The following is a 15325-nucleotide window of genomic DNA, read 5'->3' as shown; positions in this document are numbered from 1 at the left end:
CCGCTCCCAGTCCCCCGCGCGAACCCCCGGGGAGCCTCTCGCGTACCCCCGCACCCCTCCCCGCTACCCCGCCCGCGCGCCCTCCCCCAGGACCCCCCTCCCCTGCACCCCCCACCGCTCACCCACCCCCTACCCCCTTGGCGCCCTAGGAGTTCCCTGTCGCGTGACTCTCTCTCTGCCCCGCCCTGCCCCTAGGGGCCGCACGCGACTAGGGGCTGCCACTGCTGCGGGGTCCCCGTTCCCAGGGGCCATCCCTTGTTTATTCGTGGCCCCCTCTCCATCCTGCCCTTCTTCCTGCACCCTCTGAGCAGCGCGGACGGAGAACCTCCTCTCTGCACCTTGTGGAAACTTTGCCAAGGCTGGAGGAAAGGAGGGGCGTCTGAGTGGTAAGAAGGGGATGCTGATAAAGGAAAGGGGAATTCAGGCCAATTCAAAGAGCACAGGAATATATCCGTTTGACGCAAGTAAAGAGCTCCTACTCTGAGCCTGGTCTAGTGCTGGGTGTTTCCCCGAGGCGGAGATATAATGGAGTTAAGACATTCGTTGCAACGTTCATTCATTCATTCATTCATTCTCCATTGGGAAAGAGACAGATAACAGGTACCCAACACCAGACCAATAGGAGGCAGAATGGCAGGCATAGATTAGGGGGGGTTCTCCACGGCACATTTCAGAACATTGGTAACCCTTCTCCCCCAATCAGTTCTCCCATTGCCCGTAGCAAAGGCAAATCCCTGCCTCCTGGACCTGAAGGGAGACAGAAAAACTGAGAAAGTAGATTCCCACCCCACCCCAACCCCAGCCCCCAAACACGCACCGGCACAGGCACGTACATGGTGGACGCTTCTAACATCTGCAGGTACTGAGATATTATCGCAGGATATCTTATTATTGACAACCTACTAAATGAAAATGATAACTTGTGAACCAAATATCATAGCTGAGGAGGTTGAACATTCTTCATATTTTTTCCCCCATGGCAGTTCTTTTTCTGGAAAATAAAAATGCCTACTCATGACCTTGGCCCATTTTTCTCTTGAGTTGTTCTTTTCTTACTCATTTTTAGGAGTCTTTTATATATATTTTAGAGACCACGTCTTTGCCAGTTATATCAGTTACAAATATTTTCTCCTGTGGTACAACTTTCTTCTCTTTTGTTTCCTTTCTTTTGTCTTCTTTTCTTTATTTCTTTTCTTTTTCTCCTGCCTCCCTCCTCTCTTTCTTCTCCCTCCGTCTTTTGATGAATAGAAATTTGTAATTGCAGTGTAGCCCAATGTATCAATCTTTTGCCTTTATGGCTAGTGCTTTGTATGACCTGTCTATTCCTACCCAAGATCCTAAAGATAGTCTCTATTTTCTCTGACACACTTAAAGTGTTTCCTTTCACATTTGAGTCTCTCAACCACCTGGAAATGATTTCTGTATATGATGTGAAGCAGGGATCCAATTTAATTTTTTCCATATGGGTTATGTGTTGTCTCAGTAATATTGTTGAATTGCTCATACCTGGTCACTAACCCGCAACGCCACCCCTGTCATATATCAGCTTTCCCTTTGATCTCATTGCCCAGCCCCTCTGCCAATACCATACCGCTCTAATTACAATAGTTTATTACAACTGTTTATATCTTTCACTTATACTTTCATTGGGTCTCAGTTCAAATATCAGTTCTTTAGAGATGCCTGATCCAACCCCCCAATTTAAGTAGATGTACACATTACATGCTATTCATGGCTTTTACTTCAGCTCGTAATATACATCCTGACTATTTAGTTGTAAATGGCTGACTCTCTAGAAGTTCCATTATGGCAGAGACCTTGTTTCTCCAGGGCTGAGCACAGTGACTGTCACATGGATGAATATACATAGCAAATGAATGAATGAATTCCTCTCTGCCCTGTAACATTTAACACCCTGCCTGGCACAGGGTAGTGAGCCCCATAATGCTTAAGAGAACAGTCCTTCCCGCCAGTGCCCCTTTTTCGCTTACTTTGTCTCCGTAAGACATGTCCTCAGATGACATTCTACATATCTTACCTACTTGCTTACTCTTTCTCTCCCTCTACTACCATGTAAGCTCCATGAGGACAGGACTTGTTCTGTTTTAATTCCTGCTGTTTCCCAGACCTCAGAACAGTGCCTGGCAACTGGTGGATGCTCAGTAAATATGTATTGGATGAATGAATGAATGAATGAATGAACTTAATTTTCTCCATCTGATTCAATCAACTATTTTTGGGGGGGGGGGGCTTTGGAATCATTTTTCCTGTGGCTCTCTTAGTAGTTGCCTCTACCCTCCGTTCTCCCTTCTCATTTTCCCTCCATGTTACCAGAGAGGCAGCCCCCTTTGTTAATCTTGGAGCAGAATAAAGGCAGGCGTTTGTCTGGGCTTCCAGTAACTCTTAGAAGGCAATGCCTCCCCTCTCTCCTCAGCACCCCTGCGCACTCTAGATGCACCCTTTGCATGTTCACGTTCTGCCGGGTTTGGCTCCTCTTTTACTGCTCTCCCGAAACACACCATGAGCACACGTCTCACTCTCTAAATCCAGTGTGGTCCTAAGGCCTGACAACGAGTATGGGTTCACAAAATGCTGAAAAAAAAGAAAGAGTGAACATCTGTCACTGTTTTAGCCTATATGAGGCTCTGCCTCCACAAAACCTTCTCCAGTGGGGGGACCAGCCACCTCCACTGCCGAGATTCCCCTGGGGAGGACTGATGCTGTGGCCAAATCAAAGCTTGAGGAGCCTATGCTCTCTAAACAATTTCCAGGCTGTTGTGGGCTTTTTGATTGCTTTTTGACCTTGAAAATGATTTAGTTCCATTTTATTCCTGAACGGATGGCCACTTCTGAGGTCCTAGCTGTTAAGCCTAAATTGTGGTAGGTTGAACAATGAACTTCTCCAAATAGACTCACATCCTAAATCGTAGAACCTGTGAACACTGCCTTATGTGGCAAAAGCAGCTTTGTTACTATGATCAACTTCAAGATCTTGAGATGGGGACACAGTCCTGGATTGTCCAGTGGGCCTGACATGATCACAGTATTCCTTACGTGACAGAAGCAGGAAGAAATAGAGAAGGCAGTGTGATGCCAGAAGCAGCAGCTGGAGTGACCAGTTTTGAAGATGGAAGGAGGGTCCACAGACCAAGGAATGCAGGCAGGCTCTGGAATCAGAAAAACGCAAGAGAAAGGATTTCCCCCCGAGAGCCTTTGGAAGCGACCAGCCCTGCTGATAGCTTGACTTTAACCCAGTGAAACTGATTTTATACTTCTGGCTTCTAGAACTGTAAGAGAATGCATTTGTGCTGTTCAAAGATAGCAAAGTTGTGGCAATTCGTTGTAGCAACAATGGGAAACTAATATACTAAATGAACCATTGTTTTGTCTCATAGGGCGTGTTTGTTTATACTTGGCTTTATTCCAGAAATATATTTCCTGTGATTTGGATCAGAAAAGCCAGGAAGTGCTCCTCCCCTCTGGTGCTGATGCTCTTGTTGCTCTAACCCTGGGACTCTTTTCTCCCGTGAACCACCTCCCTCAGCAGCCTCCTGCTGCTACTCACGTCTTCAGCTTGTTTTCTCTGCCAGACCATATGAGCGGCCCACCCACTCCATCCCTTCCTCCTCACCCTGGCTCTGGCCTGTCCTTTGTGCATTGTGCAAAAAATGTCATCCTGAACAAAGGGTCTCAGCAGACAAACCTAGTTGACTGGGGTGAGCTTTATGAGAGAACACTGATGGAGCACCTCACCCATTCCAAGCACCCAGTGCCATGACCAGTGTAAAACATTGCTTGAATTGGAGTTTCTTTGGTTTTCCTGTTTAAGGATTTCAAACTCAAGTGTCGTGATACCACCTGATCAGAATTCCCCACCCTGAAGAATCAGAATTCTGCACCCTGCAGGTGGGCAGAGAACGATAGCAGCGCCTTGCTTTCTGGACCATCTTCAGCCTTGACTTGTAGAACCGAAGAAATGCGGCATGGAAAACCTTGCATTTACCTGGTGATCTGGGGCTGATGTGGGCCTGACGGAGTAAGATGGTAGAAAGGTAAGAGTGTCCAGACACTGGGAATGAGAAGAACTTGCCAGACACAGTGTGTTTGGGAAGAGGCAAAAAATAGGTTGCAGAGTGCTATGCCCACTGGCCCGCCCACCCCCAGAGGAGTCCCGCCTGAGCAGCTACATCTGCAGAGCTACCCCAGCAATGCCAGACAAGTCCCCCTCCAGTGTTTACAGCAATTGCTTCAACTCTTCCCCAACAGCATCTGTTCTGGCGGGGGCTGGGCTAGAGTGTCCAGACGGTAGCAATTTGTGAGTTCACAGCTTGGACTGTGGGGGCAACAGGGAGTAAATGGGGCAGGAGATGCAGTTTCCAGGGCAGATGGGTGGGGCTGGGAGCCTCAGATCTATAATTGGAGAAAGGCTGGCCTCTAGGAAGGGGGGGAAGGGAAAATGTCCAAAAGAGAGAAATGAAGGGAAGCATGCCCTTCTCCTCCTTGAACACAACCAGGACTTTGTTGGCTTACTAACTTCCAGAGACACACAGGGTCTACTACTACAGTGCAGACACTGGGTGGGCCTCAGTACCACCCAGGGCATTGTTTATAAATCCACGATTGAGGATAGTAGGGAACACTGGAGTCTGATCACATTGTTTAGGGTGCAGTATTCTGCGGATGGCTGTACCATGTGGCTATGGTTAGGAAAACTATGGTCTGAGCCATTGTATCATAGTCTATCCTAAAGATAGAGTTAACATGATATACGTATGCATGCAGCCTGAAAGAAGGGAAATCAGAGAGCGGGACATCACTACTTATTTGGGCCAAAGGACTTGGTCACTGAGCTCCAGTTTTTTCCTCTGCAAAATTAGGGTTAATAATAGTACCTATTTCTCAGATTTACTGAGAGGATTGTAGGAGATAACGCATAGAAAGGATTTGGCCTAGAGTAAGTAAGAATTAGCTTTTATCTATGCAATCATTAGAGTTAGGTGGGAGTCATGTTTTAAGATTATTTGTTTATTTTGAGAGAGAGAGTGAGTGGAGGAGGGCAGAGGGAGGGGGATGAGAGAAAATCCCACGCAGGCTCCACCCTGTCAGCTCAGAGCCTGATATGGGACTTGAACTCACGGAACCTTGAGATGAAGACCTGAGCCGATACCAGGTGCTTAACCGACTGAGCCACCCAGGTGCCCTGGTGGGAATCATTTTTGTGTGATTTTTTTTCTTTCCTCCATTTTAAACATAAGTGGTCACCTGGTCTTGTTGATTCCATGAACACAGTGTTTCTTGAACCTGTTTTTCCCTCCTGTCACTCTTGTAGTCCCCATCATATTTTATCTGGGCTCTTAATCTGTGCATCTCCTCAACTGTTTCTGGCCTCCACTCTCTCCTTCTCCATCCATCCTGTTGACTTCTTCTTTAGTCAGGTCTGATTTTGTTCTCCTCTACACAGAAATGGCAATCACTCCCTTCACCTGACTACAAGATAGAGTCCAACCTCCTTTCTACCAAAAGAAAGCCCTTCACAACTGAGACCTAGGCTGTAATTTTAAACAATCTCCCCAGTTCCCCCTGTCAAAGCACTGGCCACACAGAACGGCACCTTTTGCTGTAAATATCCCTCTGCTTAGCCTTTCTGATCCTTCATTCATATCAGTTCCCCTGAATGCAATGTGTTCCCTTTTCTGTTTACCTGAACATCATATGATTCTTTTAAGACCCAGCATAAATGTCTAATCCTTAGCTAAGCCTTCCCTGATACTCCTAGGAAATCACTCCCTACTCTGCTCCCTCTACACTAGCGCCCACATCTGTTACAGCATTTATCCCCTTGTACTGGGGCAGCTGAACATGGCTCTCAAATCCTATTCAAGAAATCAGGGATTGCCTTCTATTTGCTTTCACATCCCCAGAGCCTAATTGCAAGTCTGGCAAGAAGATGGTGCTCCTTGAAGACTTGCATGTGACCATTTAAAAGAAAAAATGATCATTCGCTAGGGAAGGGTGGCTTAGCACCAGAGTGGTGTCGAATTAGCCACTGCTTCTCTAAGACAGACAGTGTGGGGCAGGGGAAAAATCACTAGGCTTTTCTGAACTAGGTGTGGGCTCTGTCTCACTTAGCACTTGTGTCACTCTGTCACTTCAATTTTATATGCCTCAGTTTCTTTTTATTTTTCTGGGCGTGGGGTAAGTGTCCTCACCTTTCACAGCACATTGGCCGTGTGAGAAGCAACTGACAGAAGGTGCATGAGGAAGGAGTCTGTGAAATACTGCAGAGAGGTAAAGTTCCAAGGACCCTGGTGTGAGGGCTCATCCCAGACCTGGATGACGGCCCCCATTCTGTGACTGTGAGTAGTCTCTCTCAGGCAGGCGGTTGGGATGAACATATTCATTGAACTGAAGCAGATTGGCCAGCTACAGTGGTGCCAAATCCTATTCCAAGGTGGTGCTGTAGGAGGCAGGGTGGAGTGAGTACCACGTGCTTGATGGAAGTTTTCTGATAAGAGAAAAGGAGCCTTAAATAGACCCAGTGAAGAAGGGAGGCGTATGGAGCTTGGGTGCTTCAACTCCCCTAAAGGAGGAAACAACCTCAAGTTCAGGTAGTGGTCACCCTGTGGGATGGTGTCTGACTCACCCTTGTGTTGCAAGTGCCCAGCATGCCACCAGGTGGACATGGGCCTCAGGGAGCATTTCCTAAGTATTGTTCATTCTACAGTCTTGTTGGGGCTGGAAACAAGGAAAGGTTGGCCTACAGACAAATCTTCGGCAGTAGGCTTCCAGGAAAAGAAGAGGGCCTCCATTGTGAAGCTAGACCCGGTTGACAAACTTGGCATTGACTCTTGAATCCTCCCCTAGGGCTCTTACCTGAGGGGAGTCTTTGGCCAGATCATGGATTCTTCCATTTACCACTCAGGCAGCTGCATGCTGCTCCTTGGAAAATAAGAGGAAAAAGAATCTCAGATATGGCTTCATTAAAATATGTGGGGTTATGGAGCACCTGGGTAGCTCAGTCCATTAAGCGAATGACTCTTGATTTCAGCTCAGGTCATGATCCAACAGCTCATAGGTTCGAGCCCCACATTGGGCTCTGCACTGACTGCACAGAACCTGCTCGGGATTCTCTTTCCCTCTCTCTCTCTGCCCCTCCCTCACTCATGCTCTCTCTCTCTCTCTCTAAATAAATAAATACTAAAAAAATAAATAAAATATGTGGGGTTAGGAGGTGGTTCTCTAAGGAGCCCTGCAATCAAAGAGATAGAAAGGCCACCATTTTGGCCATCGCAACGAAAGCAACAGCCAACCCTTCCAGTCGCAGGGCAAGGCTCCAGAGAATGTTCTCTCTTCCTTGTATGTAAAAGATTCTAGGGCTCAGAAACATGAAGCAATCTCTCTGACATCACTCGATGAGTTAAGAGCTCTAATGAGAGCAGAATCAAGTCTTGCAGCTTCATTGTAATATCAGCATGGATTATAGCTGTGCCCATCAGTCATCTGCAGGAACTATCTCAGAGGCACGGTCCCCTGCCCCTGTTCAGCTTGTCTACCTAGGTCAGCTAAAATGATTCAGTAGGGTACAGAGGACAAGGGTTCAGAAAAAAAAAAAAAGCATCTATCTTCTAAAATAAAAAGAAAATCTCTATAAAATGACCTAACAGTAGATAGTCTAATTTTTTTAAATTATTATTTGAGAGAGAGAGAAAGAGAGAGAGAAGGTGAGGGGCAGAGAGAGAGGGAGAAAAAGAATCCCAAACAGGGTATCTGTCAGCACAGAGCCCAACATGGGGCTCAGTCTTACAACTCAGTCTCACAAACTGTGAGATCATAACTTAAGCTGAAATCAAGAGTTAGGCATTTAACTGACTGAGCCACCCAGGTGCCCCTAGATAGTCTAATACTTTTTTAAAAGATTTATATAATATACAAAATTAGGAAAGTAGAAAATCATGCAAACACAGAGGTATTAATTATAAGGAAATGGTTTGTACAACTCAAAGTAAGTAGTAGGAAAATCTGAATATTATAGCTATTAGTAGGAGATTATAAGTTATCAAAATTGCCTGAAGGAGAGGCGCCTGGGTGGCGCAGTCGGTTAAGCATCCGACTTCAGCCAGGTCACGATCTCGCGGTCCGTGAGTTCGAAACCCCGCGTCAGGCTCTGGGCTGATGGCTCGGAGCCTGGAGCCTGTTTCCGATTCTGTGTCTCCCTCTCTCTCTGCCCCTCCCCCGTTCACGCTCTGTCTCTCTCTGTCCCAAAAATAAATAAACGTTGAAAAAAAAAATTTGCCTGAAGGAGAAATTTTTAAACCTAAAAGACAGTAAGAATGAAGGAAATTGAGAAAGTTACCTTTAAGGCTTCAAGAAATAGATGTTTAATATATGTAATTACATGACATCATGATTTATCATTCTTATATTATACATTATATGCAAAGTATAGAGCAAGAAGGAAATTTCTCCAGTTCTTTTCATGAAGAACACTGATATCAAAGTCTGACAAAGGCAGACAAAAAGAAAGCTATAGGTCAGCAGTTCTTAAACTTGTTGGTCACAGGACACTTTTACACTTTAAAAAAAATCACTGAGAATCCTAAAGATATTTGTTTATACAAGTTATATTTATCAGTAGTTAAATGTTAGAAATTAAAGCAGAAGCTTAAAAAATTATGTATTTGCTAATTTATTTAAGATAACCACAATAAAACCATTAAGTATTAGCATAAATAACATGTTTATTTAAGTAACTACATGTTTGTTCAGACACTACTCCCCTAAAGGGTAACTGCTATCCTGACATCTAATACTATATATTAGTTTTGAGTGATTTTCCTTTTATGTAAATGGAAGTAATACAGTATCTATTTGCATGCCTAGTTTGTACACATAATTTTCATTATTAGGATATAAATTACTTGAAGAAAGGTACCATATTTTGTTCCTTTCTGTACCTCTTATTTTATTTTATTCAAACAAAAAACAAAATTTAAATAAGACTGACGTTTCACATATTTTTATTTTTTAATGTTTTTTTATTTATTTTTGAGAGAGAGAGCACAAGCTGGGGAGGGGCTGGAGAGGGGCAGAGAGAGAGAAGGAGACATGGAATCTGAAGCAGGCTTCAGGCTCCAGGCTGTCAGCACAGAGCCTGACAGGGGGCTCAAACTAGTGAACTGGGAGATCATGACCCGGGCTGAAGTCAGACGCTCAACTGACTGAGCCACCCAGTTGCCTCAGTTTCACATATTTTTAAAACTGTTTCATGTCTGGCTAAATAGAAGACAGGATGTCCTACCTGTTATTTTTTTTTTAACTTCATTTATTTATTTTGAGAGAGAGAGAGAGAGAGAGAGAGAGAGCAAGCAAGCAGGGGAGGGACAGAGAGAGAGGGAGACAGAGAATCCCAAGCAGGCTCTGCACTGGCAGTGCAGCACCTGATGCAGGGCTCGAACCCATGAACCATGAGATCATGACCTGAGCTGAAATCAAGAGTCAGATGCTTACCCAACTGAGCCACCCAGGGACCCCTGTCCTACCTGCTAGCCTGTGGTATGTAGCCCCTGGAAAACACTGCATGCTGTGAGAGAATGAGAGTAGACAGGGAGAATAATGTCTCAGTTTTGACCTCACAGACCCCCTAAAAGGATCTTGGAGGTCGCCAGTCATCTCGAGGCCACATTTTAAGAGCCTCTGCTATCAGTCAATTTCAATTCTGGATGTTGACGCAAACAACTAAGTGGAACTAAGTGGAACCCAGCAGTATATTGGAGATGAATGCGCCACGCCCAAGTGGGATTTGTTTCAGGAATGCAGGAATTTTAGGAAATCTATTAATTAAGGCTTTGATATATTGATAAATCAAAGGAGGAATCACTTCATGACTGCAAAAGATGCCAAAAAGTACTTCACAAAATGTAATACTTTTTCTGATTAAAAAAGTCCTAGGGAGGAACCTGATAAAATAAATACGTCTCTAATTGCCAGCCTCATGTTTAACTGAAATAAACTAGGAGCACAGTGTGAAAGGGCAGAGCTTTCCTGAGCAATCAGGAGCTCAGGTTCTGCTGCGGAGGTGGAATGTCCACAGTGGTGGTGAATGGGGAAGTGGTGTCAGACTGATGGATATCAGAGGTGGTGGCTGAAGAATTAACGATCAACCAACTTAAACCATTAGCTCCCATGTTCCACTCTCTAGGTGTACTTACATCCTGGTGAAGCAGTGGGCAGCAGTGACTACCCAGGTCTTCCCAAAGATGGGTCCTTCGCACAGATGCCTGGTGGCAATCTGCAGGCTGACCTGCCTCCTTACCTCCTACCATCTGGCTGGAAAGGAACCTGGAAGGATGGGGGGGGGGGGGGGGGGGGGGGAGGAGTGGCTCTGCAGAGACCACCTGGGAAGGGACTAAGAAAATTCATCTTTATTACCCACAGATCCTCCTCACCATCAAGCCCAGATCATATTCTCTGAACATCTCTTTTGTGCCAGGCACTTTAGTAGACACTTGGGAATGATGAGAAATGCTTATTGTATTCTAGACAGAGAGAAATAAATACAGTACTGGAAGTGGGTGTTTCACACAAGAGTAAAATATCAAGTTCACCTTGACCCTTCCCCCCCCCCCCTTTTTTTGCTCCAATTATCTGGTCTCCAAACCAGATAATTGGACCCTAAATCCACAACATATCTCATATCCATCTCCTAACTTTGAGTTTGAGTCCTCCATAGTGCTCACCAGGATTACTCTCCCTGCACGTAATGTTTCCCTAGCTTCCACACATTCCAAATCAACCACCAGAAAGTGCTCTTTGACCATGTGATTCCTCTGATCAAAACCATCCAAGGGCTCCCCACAGGGTATAGAATAATGGCAACATTATTCTTGTAGGCCCAAATCAAATGCCAGTTTTCTTTTCTTTTTTTTTTTTTCAAATGCCAGTTTTCTAATTGTCTCATCCAGAAGTCCAGTATATTTTGTATTAAGTTTTTTCTGTACACTTTGTTTTCTTTTGTTGAGAATTTTATTGACATACAACGCACACAGAAAAGCACTCAAGTGATAAAGTACTTTGAATTTTCAAAAAGTAACTCCAGAACTCAGATCAGGAAACAGACTAGCAGAATCCCACCAGCAGCTGCTCTAGACCCTACTCCCTGGAAGGGTGACTGCTATCCTGACACCTAATACCATCTATTAGTTTTGAGTAATTTTCATTTTATGTAAATAGAAGTAACACAGTATCTTTTTGCATGTCTGGTTTGTACACATAATTTTGATTATTAAGATGTAAATCACTGGGGCGCCTGGGTGGCTCAGTCGGTTGAGCGCCGACTTCGGCTCAGGTCACGATCTCGTGGTCTGTGAGTTCGAGCCCCGCATCGGGCTCTGTGCTGACAGCTCAGAGCCCGGAGCCTGTTTCAGATTCTGTGTCTCCCTCTCTCTGACCCTCCCCCATTCATGCTCTGTCTCTCTCTGTCTCAAAAATAAATAAACGTTAAAAAAAAAAAAAAAGATGTAAATCACTTGAAGAAAGGTACGATATCTTGTTCCTTTTTGTACCTCCCTCCCCATGCCCTGGGCTCTTGCATGGAGGTTTGTACAAAGAAGGTATCAAATGAGAATTAAGCCAGTGTGACAGGATGTCAATAACTAATGAATTTAAGTGAAGGATAAACAGATGTTCATTGTTTTGTTCTTATAAAACACCTGTTCTATAGATTTGCAAAATTTCAAAAGAAAAAGTGAAGGACAAAATTGCTTATTGAATGATTTAAGTAACCCAGGTTAGGCATGCCAATTTTAAAACAGGGCACCTGTAGGGGCGCCTGGGTGGCTCAGTCAGTTAAGTGTCTGACTTTGGCTCAGATCATGATCTCGAGGTTTGTGGGTTCATGCCCCACATCTGGCTCTGCACTGACAGCGTGGATGGAGGCTGCTTGGGATTCTCTCTCTCTCTCTGTCTCTCTCTGTCCCTCCCCCACTCTCTCTCTCTCTCTCTCTCAAAAATAAATAAACATTAAAAAAAAAGCAGGGCACATGTAAACTCTTTTTCTTTTACTTCTTACATTTTTATGGGTATTTGTATAAAGGAAAAGGGCCCTCAAGTGTGAGTTCTATGAGAGAAAAGCAGGAAAGATTGTTTCATGGAGGTTTTATATCAGGGGCTATTTGTGGATTATATAGTTTTATTCACTAACTATTTATTTGTCATCTACCGTGTTCTGGGCACTGCACTAGGTACTGTGGATAAAAGATGAATAAATCTTTGCTGTAATGAGACTCCTTGGAAAATCTTGTACTTGGTTTAGGCTGGGAAAAATGGCTTTGCTGAATGCACCCCCATGGTGGTCAAGAGAAGGAGCCACTGCAGCCACACTTTACAAGGGTTTTCTACCTAAGGTATCTATGCATCATGAGGTCCAAGAAAACAGAACAAAAAGACTCAGATTACTTCTAGTTCTCATTATAAGGAATATATTGTCTCCACACTCTATATTATGTTCTGTGTCAGACAGATTATAAAACTAAAAAAATAAATAGGGGCGCCTGGGTGGCGCAGTCGGTTAAGCGTCTGACTTCAGCCAGGTCACGATCTCGCAGTCCGTGAGTTCGAGCCCCGCGTCAGGCTCTGGGCTGATGGCTCAGAGCCTGGAGCCTGTTTCCGATTCTGTGTCTCCCTCTCTCTCTGCCCCTCCCCCGTTCATGCTCTGTCTCTCTCTGTCCCAAAAATAAATAAACGTTGAAAAAAAATTAAAAAAAAATAATAAAAATAAGGTGCTTGCATTTTCTCTTGACAAACTATCAAATTGGCAAACCATAAAAGCTGCCCTACTCCCTCCTCTGCCTGCTCCACTCACCTGGTTTTCCACATGGACCAGGATGTGGCACATGTGTGTCATTGGGTGCCACAGAGCAAACAAGGACAAGAGAAAGTCCAGCACTTCTCAATGCTCATTGGCATTAAAACGTAGTGGTGGACTCACTTTTTTTTAGTGCACAGATCTTGTGAGTCAGACCCCAGTTTGACACACTGTTTAACCATTTCCACGAAATGAATCTATTTAGATGGGAATTTTGTTTCTTGTGACTAGAAAGATTTCAGTGTCGCTTTGAGCAAAATGGACAATGACTGCATCCCATATAGCTCTGTGTGGTGGCTTTTTTGATGTGTGGACTTTGCTAAGCCACAGCCTCCAGTTATTCAATGAAACAATAATCTAGGTGTTGCTGTAAAGGTATTTTGCAGATGTAATAAAAATCCCCGATCAGTGAACTTGAAGTAAAGAAGATCATCCTGGATAATCCGGGTGGGCCTGACCTAATTAGTTGCAAAGGCCTTAAGAACAGAGCTGAGGCTTCCCCGAAAAAGAGGAGAAATTTTGCCTTTGGAGAATACCTTCAGCCCATGCCTGTGGAATTCCAGTGTCCTGTGAACTTCTCTTTTCTTTTTCAAATGTTTATTTATTTTGAGAGGCGGGAAGGGGAGAAAGAATCCCAGGTAGGCTCCGCCCAATGCACTGCCGGAAGAAAGGCTCCATCCCACGGAAAGGGTAAGATCATGACCTGAGCCTAAGTCAGGAGTCGGACGCTTAACCAACCGAGCCACCCAGGTGCCCCCTGTGATCTTCTCTTTCTGACTGCCTGCCAGGTAGGTTTAATTGCTCGGTCATTCCCTGCAACCATGTTAGCCAATTCCTGGTGTATTAGCTTGCTTGGCCTGCTGTAACAAAATATCATAAACGGGCTGGCTTAGAAGAACAGAAATTTATTGTGTCATAGTTCTGGAGGCTACAAGCCTGAGATCAAGGTGTTAGTGTGGTTGGATCCTTCTGTGGGTGGTGATGGTGCCTCTCCCACAGCCTGCGGTGGTTTGCTAGCGATCACCCGTGTTCCTTGGCTTGTAGATGGTACATCACCCCAGTCTGCACCTTCATGTCCATGTGACGTTCTCCCTGTGCGGGTGTCTCTCTCCACATCCAAATTTCTCCTTTTATAAGGACAGCAGTCATATTGGGTTAAGGCCCACACTAATGACCTCACTTTAACATGATTACCTCAGTAAAGACTTTAGCACTAAATAAGGTCACATTCTGGAGGTTAGGACTCCAACATATCTTTTTGAGATACTCTGGTTGAACCCTGGCTGATACACTCTGTGGGTATCCCTTGGTCACATTCCCCAGAACAGCTTACCAGAAGCATTGTGATCTTCAGGTAGCACGTTCCATGTCTCCAAAAACAATGACTTGTCCTCTGATCTGGAGATGTTTAAATCTGAGTGTAAGCATATACAACTTCTCAGATCACACACACAGGGCCAGTGTTTGGAACTTACCAGAAAATTACTACTGTTAGAATTCTGGAGCATCTCAGTCGGCTGGACCATGGGTGTTTTAATTGAAAAGTGGAGTATTTTAACTATAACCTGGGTTTGCCATAAAGAACTGCTTGTCTAACAAGAATGAACAACTTGAAAAGCCAACAGATGGCTTTGTAGGATTTGGCCAGAGTGCTCATGGGTGTGAGGACTTGGAGGGGAGTTGTGTTGCTCGTGTATCTAGGGGCTGAGAGCTGGTGAAGACATTTCACATTTCCGAGCCTCTGTTATGTGTTACACACTTGCTCATGGCCAAGGGTGATCTGATTTAATTCTACTTTCTTACTAGGCATGTATTATTCTTCCATGGTGAGCCTGAAGTAAATGAGTCTTAGATGACTCTTAGATCACACATATAGTAAGAACAGGCCATGATTCAGGCATAGAGTTCATCCTCATTCTTCATGGATTCCACATTTGCAAAGTCACCTACACCCTAACATTTATTTGTAACTCAGAACGAATGGTGCTTTCATGATCATTCAAGGACACCTGCAGAACAGTGACCAATTTGAGTCACCTGATGCACGTATTCCTAGCTGAGGTCTAATGAGGCGGCACTCTGCCTTCTTGTTTTAGCTCTTATACTATAAACAAGGGACCTTTCCATGGTCCCTTGAATGCCATGGGTTTTTTGCATTTTTGTGCCTTTTGTTGGTGATTTTGCTGTTTGAAATGGCCCCAGACATTGTGCTGCAGTGCCATCTAGTGTTCGTAAGGGCAAGGAGGCTGTGATGTGCCTTATGGAGAAAATATATGTGATAGATGAGCTTTGCTGAGGCACAGGCTATAGGCACAGGCTCACTGGCTGTGAGCTCAGTGTTAATGAACCAACAATATGTAAGGTGACTTTAAACAGAAACACCCATAAAACCAGAGGCTCCCAGGAACCTAACTCCTCGGAGCAGAGGTTCAGTAATCACTAATTTGGTGTTCAGGGTGACTT

At 44.6% G+C, this 15325-nt stretch overlaps 1 protein-coding gene across 7 annotated transcripts in view; it reads left to right on the top strand.

The window, feature by feature from the left end:
* The first annotated feature begins 80 nt into the window (after positions 1-80).
* Positions 81-15325, top strand: part of LOC121018272 (olfactory receptor 481) — a 50547-nt gene continuing 35302 nt past the window's right edge. For 4 of the 7 annotated variants that reach the window (XM_040456977.1, XM_040456973.1, XM_040456972.1 and 1 more), the window contains exon 1: positions 888-4052. The gene's annotated coding sequence lies outside the window, so the exon portion shown is untranslated. Of the gene's footprint in view, positions 387-887; positions 4053-15325 lie in introns of those variants that run through there. The other 3 variants (XM_040456976.1, XM_040456975.1, XM_040456979.1) reach the window with 3 other exon arrangements.

This window comes from Herpailurus yagouaroundi, unplaced genomic scaffold (assembly GCF_014898765.1).
Source record: "Herpailurus yagouaroundi ecotype Mexico unplaced genomic scaffold, PumYag 218, whole genome shotgun sequence".
In the NCBI taxonomy this organism is placed as follows: Eukaryota; Metazoa; Chordata; class Mammalia; order Carnivora; family Felidae; genus Herpailurus; species Herpailurus yagouaroundi.
The sequence above is the reverse complement of the archived record's forward strand: the minus strand, read 5'-3'. Positions and strand labels throughout refer to the sequence as shown.